Raw genomic sequence first — 20414 nt, 5'->3', positions numbered from 1 at the left:
CAGGGCAGCATATTTAATTAAAGTTAGTTTTTGTGGTTTTGAGTATAGCTCCTCCCCTTTCTAGTTGACCACACCCCTTCCCAATGACCCCACCCATTCAGCTATCTCCTGCAGCCCCCCTTTGATTTGAAGTCACCAGCCGCCGCTGGTGTTATGGCTATAATATTAATGATGTTATCAATATAAATTGGTTATTCTGTGATAACAACCACAAGGCAATTCAAGTTGTGATTGGAGTACCATTGGGTAGCGACTGCAAAGGTGTTTGACTGCAAAGCACCATGTTATGTAGCTTTGTTTTTCATCATGAAGTAGTATGTGTAATACATGCACATGCACGTGCTCATACACACACACACACACACACACACACACACACACACACACACACACACACACACACATACACACACAATAAAAAAGCAATAATTTGTACAGTTAATGAAAATATACAAAAGTGTTCAGATATTATAGCATTAAAATACATTCAAAATATGAAAATATTTACAAAAATGGAATGCCTTTAGTATTAATAAAATGTGTGAAAGGAACTACTTTTTATCAACTTACTTTGTACACCTTCCATATATTTTTTTATAAAATATCAAAACAGCAATTAGACATATATCTATTTCTACATTCAAAAGATCCATTTTATAAGTGCATTAAGGCACCAGAGAATGTTGGGCATTGTATGATAACACCTAAGCAAGGTGTTATTGCCCAACTACAGCACTGTCTTTTACACACTGAACTTACAAATTCCAGTCAATCAGTGCACTGAAAATCTAATTTCACACCATTGTTAGATGTCCAGTTCTTGAAAATAAGAAAAAGAACACAAGGCCTACCAAATTAAAATAAAAATCTGTACTCTGTCTGATGGTCAGAGTCAGTGGTGAGCACACCTTTCAGCTCTCATCCAGTTTCAGAGGTGCTCTAATTTTGTATATTGCTCTCTTTTTTAAATGCTGGGATTTTTATGACTGAAGTGTGATTATTGCCAGCATCAATCAAATACAGCTTTACTCAAAGTCAGATGATTTTTATTTTAAATAATAAAATTAATGTTAATTCAATTTTTTCCTTTGTTTTTCTAAGTTACAGGTGACAATATTTTAAAAGTGAGCATGATTTTGATCTTTTGACCCTCATTAAGTTACGTTGCCACTGGTTCTCTCAGAAATCTGAACAGGTGACATTCATGAAGAAAAAAAAGTTCAGAAATCTATATTTTTAAAACAAAACATTAACAACTAAAATGATGTTGCGTAGCAGCAATATATAATGATTGGAGTAAGTCATATCTAATTAATTACAAGGTAACATTTAATACCTCAGGCTTCTCCTTCAGTGTTAAATTTAGCTGCAGGGATTAAAGGCTTAAACAAATGTTTAAATAATGACACAATCTGCATTGTATGTTAAAGATCGTATTCTGTATAAATGAAAGCATATCCGAGAAAAGGCAAATCTGACAGCTTCATAAGATAATCTTACTGAGAGGAAGGACAATAAAGAAAGGTAGCCACTAGAGAACAAATATACTACTACTATTCCCAATGTCTATGCAGCCTTCTTTTCTATAGAAAACTTGAGAATTCTTATGGAGAAGGAGTTTTTCATGGAGATGGACTTCCCCAGAGGGGTGTCTTTAGCAGAACTCTTCTGATGTACTCTGAGAGTTATAGCCTCCTACTTGGAAACTTATTTGTCCTTTACCCCAGAGTACAAATTTCTCATCTCCCTTCTGGCAGTTAGGTAAACGTCAAAGTACATTGCCAGAATTACAACCAGAGGCAAGTAGAAAGAATTAAGCACTGAAAACAAGGCATACCTGGATTCTTCTGTGATTTAGCAGACTTTATCATCCTGTGGTTCTGGTTCCTTTCATCTGAGCAGGGGTTCTATGGAGATCATTATGGGCAGCACCCATCCACCTGCTAGTGTGTGCAGTCCATGCTTCTTCTTCATTATCATGGGGTACCTCAAAGAGTAACTCACCCCAATGTAATTATCAACAGAAATGACACAGAGGGTTAAGATAGAGGCAATACTTCAGAGTATGTCTACTGCAGCTCATATGCTAGAAAACCTCTGCTGACGATCGAGTAACCCAGCACCTCAAGGGTTACCAAAAAGGGAGGAGCAAGTCTGCAACAGCTTGGCTAACAATGAAATAATTAGTGACTATTTAGAGATGCTTGTGACATGCTACTCACAAGATGACCAATATATTTCCCATAATTGCAAAAAGAATAATGCTCCCAAAGTCAGACATACAGATAGCACAACAGGGACTGGCTGATCTGTGAGTATGATTGACTACCCTTGAGCAGCGCCAAACAGGCAGCTCTGTCTTGTTGTCCCAAGACCAAATCAATTTGTAGAAGTTCTTATTAATTACAATCCAAACATTGTCACTCTCTCATAAACATCACTTTCTCATTCATAAAAAAAGACATTAAAATGAATAACGTCTTTGAAGTAATTTTAATGGAAAATCCCCATACTAAAAACGTATCGATTGCTTTCCAGATTTCCAGTTTGTATCCACAAGCAACTCAACAACCATGGGTCACTCACTCCAGGGATCTTAACCTAGTCTCTGACATGAATAGATCATGCTGGAGAGATAGATACATCTCCCAGAGACTGCCACTTCTCTGGAACAAGCTTCCAATTCACATGAAACAGAGCCTCTCCCTGACCTTCTTTAAACACAACCTAGAGCAATGGATGGGTGACCGCAAATTCATTCCAGGATAGTGCTCATGTCCATCCTGGACAGAGGAAGTTGGTATTAACTAACATAGCCCATTACTTCTGCAAACTTCACTCACCTAATCACAGACAATTGGGCAACTTGTGATAAATATGACAAGGCTTGTAAGGGCTCTAGGGCCATTAGCCTAGTAATCTTCTATGAACCTATTTCAGAAAGTCTTACTCTAATTTATGGTCATAATGATTAGTGGCAAAAAAAAAATCAATGGATTAACATTTATTGGGTGGGAAGAGATAGAAACTTGATTTTTTGGATGACAGTCCTGATTTGGGTATTTTGAGTTCTCCTAAAGATCACTTTATTACCAGCTCTAAAATTCTGCATTAGTGACACTTCTCGTTGCTTAAAATAGAAATAAGTTATTTGCACAGTTTGACACTGCTGTCAGTCATTTAATTGTATTTTTAAGAAGCAAATGTTCCCCTTCACAAATCTATGAAAGTAGCAAGGTAACAGGTACAGCTGCCAAATGATTGCCAGAGGGGGGAAGAGAAGTGGCAGATTTTATTAAAAATTATCAGAAATGAGGTAAAACAAAATTACTAAAGTAAAGTTAATGGGAAGGGATGTATAGACAGTAATCCTATTCAGCAGGCACTTTATTACAAGTTATTCACAAATGAGGGAACTGTCGTCAGGGATGGTACAATGTGCATGTTTTTTCTTTGTCTCGTTTTGTCAAATGTTTGAAGTAAAACTATTAAAACGAATTTAAGTCATAAATTATATAATTAAAAATATTATCGTAGCCTTTGAAATCCTCTTAAGTGTTATATGTTCATATAAACTGCAACATTATACTGCACTGACAGCATGTTCACGGCCACACACACACACACACACACACACACACACACACACACACACACACACACACACACACACACACACACACACACAAAAACACCAAACACACTGGAGGGGTACCCCATTGCCTCCTTCTAAAAGAAAACCTAATTTGGATGTCTGTTGCAGGCTGTTGGGATATATATAGTTTTAATTTATTGCTTCATACCAAATTACTTGTTTGAAGAAGAATGAAGTAAAAAATTGCTGAAGCATCTCACCACCCCCATGTTGAAATGCCTTTTAAAACAGCTGAGTTACCTGTGCAGTTTTTACTGGAGTCAGGTGTGGCTGTGATTGTTATATTGAGTATGTTGCAATCTGTTGTACACCTTACTGTCTCTCTCTCTCATCTCTATCACAAACAGATACACACACACACACACACACACACACACACACACACACACACACACACACACACACACACACACACACACACACACACACAGACATGCACACACACACATGCACACACACACATACAAACAAACACACACACACACACACACACACACTGGAGAATATGACACTTCACTTTTTGGGAAATTGTATCAACAGCTGCAGCAGTGACTGCGCTCCCTATCCAGACTGCACTTTGGCAACTGTGTTTGGGACAGATGTGTGACAGTGGTGTTTTTACCACCCCCTGAAAAAAAAATAAAAAACTTGCAGTTATTTATTTATTTATTTGACATTTATTTGATATTTGTTGACCGGGTTAGTTCATCTGAGCTAGTGCATCTTTTCAGCGGACACCCGTGCAGAAAAACTCCACAGTAAAAAATTATACAATTATAAAAAGTCAAAGTAAAAAATTTGGAAATATAAAAAAAGAAAAAAAATTCACAATTCTCACAGCTCCACTTTACAAAGTATAAAATTCCAAAGGACAAGTTGTACAGAAGATAAAATCATAGTACACAAATCATATTCACTATAAAGAATAGGCTAGAGTATAATAATATAAATTAGTTTCAGAAGATATAAAGGAAAAGATAGGACAGATGAACAGATGTAGTACAGGAAGAAAAGTCTATAAGCGAGGGATTAAAAGATAAGGGTGAGTATGGAAGTGTATATGGTCCAGGCAAAGGTAGATAAGATGCAGAAGGAGAGTTATAAAAGGTTAGTGATTACAGACATATAAGTTAGTTTTACAAACAGTAGTGTGAGTGGTGCTGCGGTAGCGTTGTTGCCTCACAGTAAGATGCTGTCCGGTTTGATTCTCAGCTAGAGCGTTTTCTGGGTGGAGACATGCGTGAATGGGTGTTCCTTGGTTGAAGGTTGTGCGTCAGGGCTGGTAACTCGGCACGTAAAAATCAACTACCAGTCATTAGCGGACCGGAGTTCCGCTGCGGCAACCCCTAACAGGGAAAAGCCGAAAGACACAACAGTGTGAGGGGAAGAGATAGGTAGAGGAGGGAATTGGGAGAATAGTATCAGATTACTAGGGACTATAAACTAGAAGGGAATAGAGAACAGTAAAAGAAAAATGAGTTAGTATAAAGGAAAGTATAAAGGAAGTTAAGTTACTGGAAAGAGAAAATAGAGGGATGTAAACAACACTAGAAGAGAATGGTTAGGTAAACAGGAAGTAAGGATGCATAATATTATAGAGGTAACAGAAGTAACTGAGAGGAAATTAAGGGAGGGAAAAGATTAAAGGAGGAGAGAGGGAGGGAGGAACTTTAGGTGGGATGGTTACAGTGACATCTCCAGGTGCTGTACAGGTGATTTCTCAGAGCTGTCTTCAATTTATGTACATGAGTGATATTTCTGAGGTCCAAGGGGAGCTTATTCCAGGAATAAGCAGGAAGATAGCTGTATAGGTTTTGTCCAAGAGATTTTCTAGGTTTAATGATCTGTAAGAGACATTGGTCAGCACTTCTGAGGGAGCGTGATGGGTTATAGCGGGAGACTAGAGAGGGTAGGCTAGGGTAGGAGGAGGGCCAATTTAGGATAGTGTGGATTAAGAGAAGTTGAGAATATATGAGTTGGTTTGGAAATTCTAGCCAGCTAAGGGTTTGGAGAGAAAGACAGTGATGTGATTTTGGTGGCATGTTGACTGCAAATCTGGCAACTTTGTTGTATGTAGTTTCAAGTTTGGATAGAAGAGAGGACTGTAAATTAGTGAGAATTTGAGAGCAGTACAAGAGATTAGGAAGAAGAGCATGGGCATGAGAGATTCTAGAGTTAGGAGTGAGGTACTTTTGGTTTCTATAAAGGAGGCCAAGCTTTTGATGGGTTTTCTTTACACAGTTATGAACAGGTTAGGAGCTTAGTATAGGGTTCAGCTGAGATTAATGTGTTGTTAAGGGAAGAAATGGTGAAAGAAGATTTAAGCTAGTGTTTAAGATTTATGTTTGTTTTTTGGTCTGTCCTTTAATTTTTACCACTTTAAATGTACTTTGCAGTATAAGCTGACCCTGCATGACTGGCAAAGGTATAGCTAGTGTACCCCAAATGAATAAATTTCTTTTACTGATTATTTCTTGAAAGCTTTGTTACTCAAGCAGTGAATACTGTTTATAACTGCCTATACTAATGTTTACTGTATAGAGGAGTACACCTCTAAAAGTAAGTGTTTTATGGTTGTAAATGGCAATAGATGAAAATAATGTGCCCTGTGTATGGGGGTGAGATTTTGAAGGTTAGATACATTTTTTAACTTATAGGTGGGCGACACAGGCAAAATATTAGGTTTGAGTACAACATGTAAATTTCTAGCTACATTCCTGATCTTGCCAGGTGGCATCAGGCAAAGAGAAGCTTTGCTTCGCTTGCTAAACAGGGGAGAAAAAGGAACGTTGCACTGTTAGTGTCAAGGGTCCACACCTCCCAAGTATGGTTGCCTCTGTTTACATGCTTAAATACATAGTTCTGCCCAGCCAGCCATGCACTATCTGCAGCATTATAAATGGCCACAATCTCTACCCTCCTTGCCAGCACAACTCTTTCTGCTGATGTCATCATGGGAACTGCTCCACCAATCAAAGAAGCAGTACCAGCTAAAGAATTAAGGGAAAGCCACAAAACAGAACCAGAAGTTCAGTATAATTTCTTGTGGCTTTTCCCCATGTTCAAGATTGCATTAATTGGTCAATTATCCTGTTTAAAATGGCTGAAGTGAAACAAAAGAAAAGCACTCAAATTCCTAATGAGGTGCAAATGTCTTTCTGACGCAGTCTCAGTCAAGGCTTTTCTTTTCTATTATGCCTCTATCTTGTATTTTATTTTTTCTTTTCAATTTGGATTGGGTTTCTTCATTTGTCCTGGTGGTTGTCTTCTACCCCTATTTGAAAAATTGTACTGAAGTGCGTGTAGTCAGTATGTTTCCCGACATCCTTGAGCTAGTCTGCTTGTTTTTCATAACCCACTCACCCTTATTGCTGTTATTATGACATAATAAGGCTGTGTCTTTGGCCTCCACCCCTTATGATAATTTTATTTCCAAAGTCCCTCCCTCCCCTCTTTCATTGCTATAGGTGTTGTATAAGCTATATGTGTACTCTTCCCACGCATTGATTTCCACATATCCACATATCCATGATAAGAACCTATTATTGAATCCCCAAATGATGTGGATATTCTACAAAAGGGCCTTACATTAACAGATGCCTGGTGCCAGAGCCATGGGCCCAAGCTTAATGCCAAGAAATGCATAGTTATCCCCCTTTGGAAAAAAACATGTACTCATGAATTACCACATAGGTGGCAGTACACTAAACATCAAAAGTGTGATGAGAGACTTAGGGACACAGGTGGACAGTGGTTTCACTTTCGATAACCACATCACCACAACAGTCAGGAAATCCTTCTATGTGCACACCTCATCACTAAGGGCTTTTCATCCAGAAAAAAGGAGGTCATTGTCCCACTGTACTCATCCCTCATTAGACCCATTACAGAGTATAATGCCCTGTTTGGTATGTACCTCACAAGATATCTGCAACAGCAGGAAAGGCCACAGAAATACCTCACTAAAAGAATCACAGGCCTAAAGCAGATGCCATATGCTGACCGTCTAAAAAAAACTCCAGCTATACTCTGTGGTATATCGTCTACTCAGAGGTGATCTCTGATTAACATACAAGGCCATGTCAAACCCTGAGCTGTTGGACATGCTCCACTTAAAGAAATCCCAATCCCTCAGAGGCACACGCTCCAGGGATATAAACCTTGTCATCACAATGAACAAAACATGCTGGAGGGATATGTTCCTGACTCAGAGACTCCCCATACTCTGGAATAGACTGCCCATACATGTCAAGCAGAGCGCCTCCTTGGCCCTCTTCAAAAGGAACCATGATGACTGGATGGGAGATAGGATATTCACCCCGGGGATCATGTCAGTCACCCTGCTAGACAGGGGTCCAGAGAAGTAAATATTGTGGGAAGAAATATCCAGGGAATTGTTATGGCTAGGCTTGTATAGGACCTAGGGCCGATAGCCTAGTACCAACCTGTGAACCTATGAAGAGTGACTACCTAGAAAACCAGTATTACTCTTGAGTAAACCTCCTTTACTAAATATTGTCTCCAACTAATTTTCTAGAGGCTCGGCAAAGTGGTATGTTGTAGCATTGCACTTGTGGGTGTCTTCTACTGTGTTTTTACATTAGGAGGAATGGGTTTATTCATCTTGTGGCAGGAGATGTTTGCCTGGTATATCTGAGTTGGGAAATACACAAAAAGATTCATAGTGTAGTAATTTTATTGGCCAGAGGGCTCATTAGTTAGTTTTCTGTTTTTTTCTGTGTTGTTACAAATTTTGCGCATTTGTATGGGTTAGCAGTGCCCTGTACAGTAGCAAACACCAAGAAAGAATGGTTCATACACCTGTACCCTGTAAAGCAGCAGTATAGCACAGCTACCCTGTATGCCAATAAGCTTAGATCACCTAGTTGAGAGTAAAGCTGCAATACCTACAGATTTAGTTGAATTCAGTATCATCCCCAACCACTGAGCTGCAGACCAGTATCGGGCCATAGATAATTTGGTGCAGGACCACACAGAAACTATTAGGCAGGGAATGGGAGTGAAACAAAAAGGTGAATGTGTGTATGTATGTATATGTGTGAGTGTGTTTATGTTTCTATCTGTGTGTGAGTGAATGCATGCATGAAAGCAGAATGTATGTGTGTGTGAATGCAGAAGACACTCTGTATAAGTGTATGAGAGAGTGAACAGTGAGAACGATTGAGCCATTATTTTATACTCACTAAGCAGCACATTTGCTGTTTAGCGAATGTAAAATAAAAATAAATGAAGCAGAAAAAAGTGTGTGTGTGTGTCTTGTATGTGTGTGTGTGTGTGTGTGTGTGTGTGTGTGTGTGTGTGTGTGTGTGTGTGTGTGAGTGTGGGTGTATATGTTTCTGTCTGTGTGTGTGAGTGAATGCGTGCATGAAAACAGAACAGCCTCTGTATGTATGTGTGTGTGTGTGTGTGTGTGTGTGTGTGTGTGTGTGTGTGTGTGTGTGTGTGTGTGTGTGTGTGTATGTTTCATAAGTTCATAGGTGTGTACTAGGCTAATAGCCCTTGAGCCTTTACAAGCCAAGCCCATAGGATTACCCTGGCATCATGCCACCCAACCTTAGTTCCCAGTGCCTCTGTCGAGTAAAGCCACTGGAGTGATACTTGGGGTGAATGTTCTGTCTGTGTTTGTGAGTGAATGCGTGCATCAAAGCAGAACAGACTGAGTGTGTGTGTGTGTGTGTGTGTGTGTGTGTGTGTGTGTGTGTGTGTGTGTGTGTCTATATGCATGAAAGACAGAGAGAGAGAGAGAGAGAGAGAGAGAGAATGAAGAGTGAGAGCAATCCCTGGCAGCAGCAGCATCAGTTAAGCGGTTTGTGTACCACTCAGCCATACCTCTTAACCTCACGCACAATAAATCTGAACAGAGTCACAAATTTATTTTATTTTATTTATTTATTATACATTTGTTGACCGGGCTAGTTCAACTGGATATATGTCCATTTTCAATGAAGGCCCAGGGAGAAAAGCTCCAACAAACACAACACAATATCATTTATAATATGAGACATTTGCAAATACAGCTGAATTTGCAGATACTCATCTTATTCATTACATTTTGTTGCATTTCTGTAAACAGGATCATGGCACATATCAGCTATGGTTAGCCATTCAAAAAATTTCCTAATAAAAATTTAATATAAGAGAATATTTTTTTTTTGTCGTTAACAGAAAAGTCATTAACAGAAAAGTCATAAACAGAAAAGTAGGTAGCTTTATACTATCTCTAGTAGGTAAGGTAACAGAAAAATAACTAGTTTATACAGGTATGGAGATAAATACTTAGAGAAAAATTGAGGTAGTTAGTCAGGGTTAGAACAAGGGCATAGCCATTGTGATTTAAGGTACAGCTTCAATTTGCTTTTAAATAATGTTGTAGAGGTAATGGTGGTTAGGTCTTTTGGGAGAGAGTTCCAGGTTTTCCCCACTGTATTGGCGAACAAGGAGTCACCAGCCATGTTGTTAGCTTTACCTATTTGTACAAGTAGTTTATTTGATGAGCGTAGGGTTTCGAGGTTGTTATAGGGGGGTGATTAAGTTAGTAAGTATAGGTGTGTTAGTAGGTTGGCACAGGATCTTGTGGGCAACTGTTAGCTGGTTGAATAGTATTGTATTTGGCAGTTCTAGCCATCCTAGCTGTTTATATATATCATAGGGAGAGATTTTAAATATTGCTCTTATAAACTTAGAAAGTTGCTGGAATAAGCACTGAAAACCTTGGTTCCATTTTCCACATCCTATTTTTGTGAAGCAGGGTTTTCTGCTATGGCTGCAAGCAAAACAAAATTATGGAGAAGACTGGACATAAGGAACACACTTCGGGTGTCATTGTCTCCCATCACCCCTAGATGAGACTGTTTAGTTGCAGGGAAACAAGCTCAGGGCTCCCATTGATTGTGTGTTATATGAGTTGTATTTATTATGCACTTTATTATGCTTTATTTTTATGTGAGCGATGGACGGTCTGTGGAAAATATTCTTACATGAAGCCGGTTCTTGGTGCAAACAAGGTTGGAGACCGCTGATGTGAACATTAAATTTGATCAAATTTAGTACAGTTTAGTATAATCTGCTCTGAAAAGCACCCTTAATAACCTTCTAACCCCAATGCACCACCCACTTGTAGCTCACAAATCAAAGAACTGGACAGTACGGATATGCAATTTCCTAACTTCTGTGTAGCCATCTTGGTGGATTTGGGCATCTTGAAACAATGTAGCAGTTGTTCCATGTTTACTGATAACCAGTTAATCCTTAAAGAAGAAGACACAGTATGTGAGAGGTGTACTTAAACAATGATACTGGAGGCTAAACTCACACACAAGTGCACATCAGGTTGTCGAAACCAGGCACAAAACATCCACCTCACATAGTATACAATACACAAATAGATTAACGTATGCTGAGACACTTAAAAGCAATCTTCCTAAACAACAAAGATAGCCTATATCACCTGCTGCCAAAGCTATGCCTCAGCAAGCCCAAAGGCACTTAGAAAAAAATAACACCTAACACTACACATTCTATCATTCTCAGTGGAGACCCAAACCCTAAACCCCTAAAGCAAGTAAACACACTTCTAAGGGTTCTCATCATAGAGGACCCCTTTGTAAGATATACTGATAGCCCTGTAAACAGGCTGAATGAGGAGAACATAACTGTTTCTTGCTTATTTGGAACCAGAATCCTCCAAATCACACACGCACACACTCAAGTCATTATGCCACAAGTACCAGTACCTCCCCGACCTCCCTGGACAATATGAAGAGAGACATTATGGAGCTTTCAGACCATGTGTCCTGACTGGTATGAGCCTGGCACCAAGCAGCATATTACCATCACTGAGGATGATGCCACAGTATGAGCAAAAAATGATTGATTTCAATAACTGTCCGTCTTTCTGGTGTCATTCTAAGGAGATCCAATATTTGTCAGCTTGTGAGGACATGGTAACTGACCATGTTGCTTTGCCAAGTATTGTCTGCACCTCTTTCCTCTAGGCTTTTAAATACTGGCTAACACTTTATCCACCCCATAGTGTCTTTTTCAGGCCATGCTAAATTGATAAACCTACCAACATAGCAAAATCAACTCACCTAACCTCACGGTGTTACTGCTCAATGCCAGGAGTCTAAACAAAAAAAAAACTGCACTTCCTCCAAGCCCTCCTCACACTCAAGAATATAGACATCTGTGCAATTGCTAAGACATGGTTTAATGTAGCAGAGTGTATCCTGGCAGTGCAAAGTTTCGTTATCACCATCACGTTTAGATTAGTACCTGCACAGACATGGGCTAAAGGAGGAGACGTCTTAATATGCATCAATAACAAGCATACCTCTAGGGTGGTCAAACAGGATGTTGCTCTGGAGTTAACCCACATGCAGATTACCACAGACAAAATCCCATGCCATATCCTAGCCGACTATAGGTCATCCTCCATGTCTCAAGAAGCTCATAATGCATACGTGGACCTACTGGAAACACTTACCATCCAACCTAACACCCTATGGGAGGCTTTTATTACCCTTCTATAGACTGGGAATCCTACACAGCACCTAATTCTTGTTTGTTGTCTAATCCTCTACATCACTGACTATCTACCATCTGGATGTATTTGTCGATTCACTGTCTTGCATATCTTTTGTGAGTATACTGCCTGCCTGATCTCTGTACAGTTCTTGCCTGTCCCTGTTACCTGCTCTTTTTCCTCTGCCTCCCCACAGCCATCCCTGCATATATTTCCCCTCTACCCTCCTTTTTTAAAAATGAAACAAGGACTAACTCCCACCAATACTCTTTGCCTTCCATCATTCCTGCCTTTTGTTCGCCATTCTGTGTTTACATCCACTTGCTACTTTCCCATCTCCTCTCCATTTATATGATGAATGTGTTGCTGGTTGCTGTGCACAGCTACATTAGTCTCTCTGTTGGCCTCTAAGTGTAGCCTGCTGCTTTCCTGTGCCTGGGTAATGCTGGCTGCAGCTTATGCTTCTGTACTGCCCTGCACACGGTGTTGGTCCTTTGCTTATGATGCAGGTGTTGTTGCTTGCCTGTTGTATCTGCAATTAACTTACTGCTTTGCCCAGTCAGCTTCTTAACAATTAGTGCTGCACAAGTGCACTGCGTTTGTCTGTGGATATCAACGTATTCATCGTATTAAGTTTGCAAGTATACCAGACCTGTAAAATTGTTAAGAGTATATTAAATGTACATACGATCCTGTAGTATTAAATGCATCTATCATTAAAATATGTTCATGTGCATAGTAATGCATTTATTTTTCATAAAAAGATAGATATAATATCTGTTTGGAAGTCAGGATCGCACGACCCATCTGAGTCATATAATGGTGATTGAGGTAGGAAGCAGTTCATGATTATAGGCAGAAGTATAAGCCTGTTCACTATGCGACAGTAGAAAAGGTGTGTAGCCATGAAATATGTGCTTAAGTAAATTAGACTTACCAGCGATGTTTGAAAGTCACTACTAAGTACAACATCTAGCAATCAGGAAAACCGTGCTGAGTGTGCAACATGTTAATGGCAGTACACTAATCATATTAGAAGAAGCCAGATAATTGCAGTTATGTAGTTAATTTGTTAATTTGCTTGGATATCTCAACAGAGAAAAATACTTATTTGTATATGCTAGTCATGTGAAAAGACATTTCATTACTGTTCACTGAATGATTAGTTTGGCAAACATTACTGAAAATTTGGTTGAGGTATTAAATAACTTTTTTATGGAGGACCTTCTACTAAGTGGTTGGTATATGTACTTTAGCAGTTCTGTTTATTCCTTTTTAGGTTAAGATAGATAAAATGCTTTATTTTTTCTTGAAAAATGTTTCTCCAAATTAACAATGCTATAGATTATTTAAGTGTTGCAAACAAAAGAACCACATATTTCTGTATTCTGTGTCATTTAACTTGCTCTGTGCCAAAAGGATTACTCATTAGAGATTTTTTCATCCTAATTATATAAATCAGACTAAGATGTAGTTTTTTATTCTAATTGCATGAATTATACTAAAATTTATAGATGACAATATATATAGATATATATATATATATATATATATATATATATATATATATATATATATATATATATATATATATAAATTAAAGTGAGAAAATGAATCCATATGTGCTATTATGGTATTACAAATAGTTTCTACACTTATGTTATTGATTTATGAAAGATACTCAGTGCTACATCTCAAATATTTCTCAGGCTCCAGAAGATAGATTTATGTTAATTAGAAACATATGATAATAATCTGTGTTCTTTGCTATTTATGTAATATTGTCAATTTTCCAGCATGTTCAACCATGATTTGCAATTGATAGTTTCACATATTGCACATGTATGCATATATAATGTATTCTTCTCTGGTTGTGTATTTTTGGTATGTTATTGTATAAAAGTATTTAGAAATGGGACCCTATGCAATGTGTCACTTAACTGTTTCCGAATGAAGAGAGAAATGTTTGCATTTATCACCTCTGCTAAACATACTGGGAATTATGCAACCTGGTAAATTTCATAAATTCACTGGTTTATATGTTTGTCTTAAGCTGAACCAGAGCTGTTGTAGCAACTATGGTGGAGACACCAGGTATTGGACAAAGGCTACAAAATGCCATCTATAGACATTCACTTCTTTACTGTCTTATATTTCATATATAAGTAACATATTTGAAAGATCTGTCAAAAAGATAGGAAGAGTTCAAAATGGCTAAAATATCGGCAGAAAATTAAATAACTACAATTACAATTAAGCCGTGTTATTTGAGCTTACTTTCAGAAATATGTAGTATTGCAAAGCGAATGAAGAACATAAGACCTGGCTTACAATTATAGTGAGAATGGACCAAATTCATAGAGGTTTCCTCAAGATTTAGATGATGTGTACACTTCTCAGTAACTCTGCCAAATTCAGAGAGAGCCCTACACAATGCTTTTACATGAAGACATGCACTATGACAGTGGGCTGTCTTTCCATTCATGCTACATGGTACTGAGGCAGTCAGGCGGAGAGGTGTATACTATTTAGCCATGTGCTCTCACCCAGAACTGCTTGCATTAAGGTATTTACACAGCCAAAGGCTTGGTTCAGCCATCTTAGAAGAGGTAAGTGCCAGGGAGTTTAATGGTAAGGAAGTGAGAGAGTGTATACTCATGAATGTGAGTGTGGGTTTGCCTGTAAGGCAGCAGCAGGGGAGTTAGAGAGGGGGTAAGTTAGATAGGTGTGTGTGTGTGTGTGTGTGTGTGTGTGTGTGTGTGTGTGTGTGTGTGTGTGTGTGTGTGTGTGTGTAATGGGGTTGGTGTCATACTTCCATATTCTTCCAAATTAGTATGCCTGCAACATTATATTGGGGGAAACTGCTGTTCACCAGGGATACTCTTTAAACTTGTGTTTGAGCAGCATTTAAAAAGAACAGGGGTGGGGTGGGTGGGGCTAATTGGTACCAGGAATATGGGGTCATGGGTTGGGGGCAACCACTAGCACCAGGGATAAGTCTTTAGCTACATGCTTAATGGCACACATGTTCGTGGAGAGCACTAGACACTAGAGATTACTCTGAATAACATGTCAGAAAAGCACTTAAACAAAGCATGGTTTGTGGGAACACTAGACACCAGGGATACTTTATATGATGTGCCTTAAGGGCATGTATTAGAAAACAAACAACAAAAAAAAAACATCGTGTGGAGAACTACTAGATATCAAGGATAAGTGACATGCCTTAAAAAGCACAAAAATAAATTTTTGACCTTTGCGCTCTTACCTGCAACAGAGGATATTAGTCCTTTGCACCGCCACTAGACAACAAGGGTATCATGTTAAAAAAATGTGAGAAAAAAAGACATTAAGTACAAGAACCCTGCACACACAAAACCTTAACCTTAACCCACTAGTCTAACTGATAAGTTAGTACAGCAGGGATATTTTTAACATAACCTGAGGATCTCAGGCATTGTGCAATGCATGAAACATACTGTGACTTATGAGGTAGACAGAGAGGGAGTATTAAACATAGTTCTTAACAAAGTCACACAAGACATCAGGACAAAAGTCACACTCAATGATGGAACAAAATCAAGGTAGGACTTTAAGTATTCCTTCTACAAATGTAACAGCTTTCCCACTAACATGTATTTACTGAAGAATATGAAGTGTGAAACTGAAATGCCTGGTATTAAGGATTGATTGTAATCATCCATGAAATTTCAGGTCAAGGAAAAAGGAAACACAAGGAACATTCTGACAGCAGGGACACGTATGGGATATGTGGCATGTGTGTATATTGTTTTGTGTTTGTGTGTGGTAGAATGACTAGAAGAGTGTGTGGCTGCAACTTTTAACTAGCACAGAAAAGTTCTGATCTGCACTCACAGTAATTAATAGCAATTCAGAGACATGCAAATGAGCAGATAATGACGTCTTTCCTTATTGAGGTTAATGTTTCTCTGAATCAGAAATCTTCACATTGTATAAATGGGGCCTTTTTACTGCAGCCCATAATGTGAGCAGTGTGGACCTTTTTGAACTCCCAGGTATGTATTTCTATAGTCATTCATGCAAATCCCCAGGTATGTATTTCTATAGTCATTCATGCATAATGAATAGATGAAGCTTTTAAACTGCAAGAATACGAAAGAAAGAGAGAGAGAAATGGATGTAGACCATTATTCAGTTTGTTTGTTTATTCATTCAGTTATCTTTATTTGTTAACTACAAAACTCTGAGTGAACCCATTTTCACTCGAGGCCTGGAATCAAATTCTACAATTAAACATTTGAAACCTTTCTCACTTAAAACATTACAATAAGCACATATTTTATACCAGGTATAACATAGTAAGAAAGTAAGAACATTTACTAGACATAATCATTAACTAGACCAGTACATTTCTGGCAGAAAAAAATATGTTGGAAGTAAACTAGACTAGTTAAACTTAATCAATTCCTTCAGGCCCATGTGCCTTTTTGTATGCATCAAATTAACAAGTGCAATACCTTATGGCGTCCTAACATTTTCTGAGGATGGATTCTTTATTCAAGTGACTTACCAATTAATAATAACCAGAATAAGAAAGGGAAGCTGTTAAGTAACCAAGTGACACAGTTAATCTAGGATGTCCTGCAGTGAAAATATTAATCACTGTTTGTCATTTTTATTAATATGTTCATACTTGCTTTCCTGTTTTCATTAGTGATAGAATTGCTCGTTATTGAGCAGTATGGTGTGAAATTATATGATGGAAGACAGGAAAATACACTGCTGCAGTGCATTCATATTACACTATACTTGAGATACTGCTAGGTGTTTATTAATAATTATGAAGATATGCAATATTTCCAAATGCATGTTAATGTTTCCAAAACCAAATGACTTACAAGCTATTACATGGTATCAGGTGAAACCTTTTGTGATACTGAAGAAAACTCATTGAAGATTTCACTGTAATTTGTATGTCTGGAGATATTCAGTGTTATTTATATTGCTATTTATACACACAAGTACAGCATTTCATATTGCTGTAAAAAATCTCAATAAATAAGTACTAAGAAAAGTTCTTGCTTGGATGTGAAAGCTCAAATGTGGCCAATCAAAAGTGTTCTGTCAGTATATATGTGCCTGAGTTGTACATTTTCCAGGATATGGAAAGCTGTTTGTGAAACCTTTGAGAAAAAATATACGTCTGGGTTTACATGTATTATAAGGGTCTATATTATATGAACGAAAGTTCATATACTTGATCACTCTAATGAGCAAAAATCCCAGAAATCGAAAATGATATTGTGGGGGACTGCAGCCCCTACACCCCCTGCTAAATATATATTCCAACTCCGAGATTGCACTACAGTGAGGAAAGGGCAAATACTCCAATCTTCCCTGTAGTGTGATCTCACAGCACGCATCTCAATTTCTGGGATTTTCGCTCATTAGAGCGATCGATTATATGAACTTTCATTCATATAATATAGTCCCTATTATAATATAGTAGAGAGTCGATTATCTGAACTAACTGGGACCTAGGGTAGTTTGGGTAATCAAACTGTTTGGATAATCAAACATATAACTGAAGTGGATAAAAAAACTTCTAAAATCTTGTTTTTTCTGCATGCAGGAATACATTTTTCAACCATTCAGTGATTCCGGTGGGCAATAAAGAATATTTTTCACACATTAACTGGCTACAAGCTCAACAAACATGCTCATGTGAATACATATAATGTTTACATATTCAAACTTTATGATTTTTCATACCCGAAAACTTTGGAAGGCTGGTTCGGATGATTGACGTTTCAGATAATCGACTCTCTACTGTATATTACTTTATTAATAAAATACTAAAAATAAAATGATTATTATCAATGTAAAATTTACTGATAGTGTTGCTGGTTGTACCTTTTTAATAGCTTTTACTACTTACATGTGATTGGCTTTTATACTTACATTTTCAGAAAATACTGTGAAATTTAAGGATGTGTATAGGCTTCTAGAGGTGTGACATTCCACATGTCAGAAAGTAATGTACAGTTGAAAAATAATACAAGTAAAATATGATAAGGTATTATGAGTAATAATCAGCAGGCTTTAGTATTCTATATAAGGAAGTAAATGAGCCAAAGAAGTGTGTGTGTGTGTGTGTGTGTGTGTGTGTGTGTGTCTGTGTATGTGTGTGTGTGTGCAGAAATGATTATGGTTGTGTCGGCTAATTTAGAGATATGAGGGAAAATGTATAGTTAAAAGATGAATTGTGTATTTTGCTATACAAAGGAACAGGACCATTTAGTTTTAATATATTAATGTTCATAGAGTGCATTTTTAAAGTGAACCGTTTAGCAGTTTGTTTGCTTATCACTGGAACATTAGTTGTCAGTTCAGATGCTACCCTTGATCAGAAAGAATCATTGATTATATTACGCAATTATGACAACTGTGTGAGAACTGTGCCACATGAGGATAAGTCTGGGTATCTGTCAGTGCAGTGACAAAATGAACGGGCAGTTTTTAAGTGTCAAATAATTACTGTTTGTCTGAATTCAATCCATTTTAAGAAACTCTATGCATAGCAATGAGGAGTATGAAGAGATGACTTGATATGGATTTAGATGTTCATTTCTAAACTCCCTCCATTTGAATAAGCTGAGATAAGTGAAGGTTGGCTGGCTTTCCAGAAATATAGAACAGACATTTGAACAGATGAACTGCTGCTGTAGAGAATCAAGGATAATCCGTCATGCATTCCATAGCTTTGTACGGGAGTCCAACTTTTTAGTGCATTCTTTACATGATATAAATGCTACATACTTCAGATTTTAGGTCTTCGTCGGTGATATTGCCACTGTATTTCACTAATTTGACTACTTTAATACTAATATCAGTATAAGATGTTTTTTTTTTTTGAACATAGAGTTTACAGAAACATGCCTCATTCTTTCATTCAGACAAAGACCAGTTTTATTACCAGTGTTGTAGTTGATGGAAACTGAAGTGTGGTAATGATTTTAGTTATATCAGGTCTTGGGAAAAACACAGCGGAACTATCAGTGTCTAAGGTCCACTGCATAAAAGGAGCTGGATATTTTAATAAGGAATATAGCAAAGAGTAGTTCAATTACAGAACAACCTCTTGGGAGACACCAGATGCTCCTGAAGTAGGGGTTGAAGGAACATTTGCTACTATAGAATTTGGATTCACTCATTTAAATAATCTCTGAACCAGCAATATTAGATTTGGGGTAAACTATGTTCATATAGACACTATAAGAAATGTGGTGGTTGATAGATTCTAAAGTCTTGCAGAGAAGTTGATGCTAAAAGAAAAAATGTGAAGCCACAGTTCCAAGCAATGAGGGACACCACTACTGACTGGCATTTTTGTGGCTATAGCGACTGCTATCCTAACTTCTTGGGTACTATCTGTGATCCAGCTAGCTATCCATCAGGTGACATATGAGTTTATGCCTATTTAGTGAGTTTATCACCAATGCTTGAGTGATATATATTGTGTTGAATAACATAAAGAGTGTTATCTAAATTGTGCATAATACAAATAAAGCCAACCATAGTTAACCATTGTTGTTACTCAGAAATTAAACAAAAAAAAAAAATCTGAAAGTTTGTAAGAAATTGTTGCATCATTCTTTCAGTGTCACTGCATCCTTTTAGTCTTCTTTTGAACCTTTATATCTGGGTGTTGTTTTGCACTTTTCTGTGCTTGATACAGGTCTAATACTTACCAATGTGGCATACAACCATGCAATATGACTCTTAAAGCTCATTTATAAGGAGGCAGTGTTCAAATCTGTTCAACACTATAACCAATGGTACTCAGACTTTTTTGTGCAGATTGCTATGTGGAAGTTATCAGTGACTCAAATAATGGAGATCTCAGCAGGTGAAAGAACAGAAAAAAAAGCTGTTTGAAAGCAACTGGCAAGTGCCCGTGCAATTTCTTTTCTTTTTAATTCAGATTCAGTGTAAAAGTATAATGATTAGCAGACACTTCTAGAATATTGAATGCTAATCATTTTTGTATAACATTTTTGAATAACATTTTTGACATCTATTTCCAAATAATAATAATAGTCAATGCTAACTTAAATATAGGAATTGATTTAAAACTCAGCATCTAGATAATTACATAATGACAACTTTTATCAATAACCTGTGATAGTAACCTGTATGGAGCTCTGATAAAATGAAAAGTATATGAGGATG

General features: G+C 37.6%; 1 pseudogene; it reads right to left on the bottom strand.

Moving 5' to 3' along the window:
• Positions 1-1483: 1483 nt before the first annotated feature.
• Positions 1484-2281, bottom strand: LOC122814224 (annotated as a pseudogene).
• Between the last annotated feature and the right edge of the window lie 18133 nt (positions 2282-20414).

Source organism: Protopterus annectens, chromosome 10.part0, assembly GCF_019279795.1.
Source record: "Protopterus annectens isolate FY-2018-M chromosome 10.part0, PAN1.0, whole genome shotgun sequence".
Lineage (NCBI taxonomy): Eukaryota > Metazoa > Chordata > Ceratodontiformes > Protopteridae > Protopterus > Protopterus annectens.
This window is presented reverse-complemented; position numbering and strand designations above follow the sequence as displayed.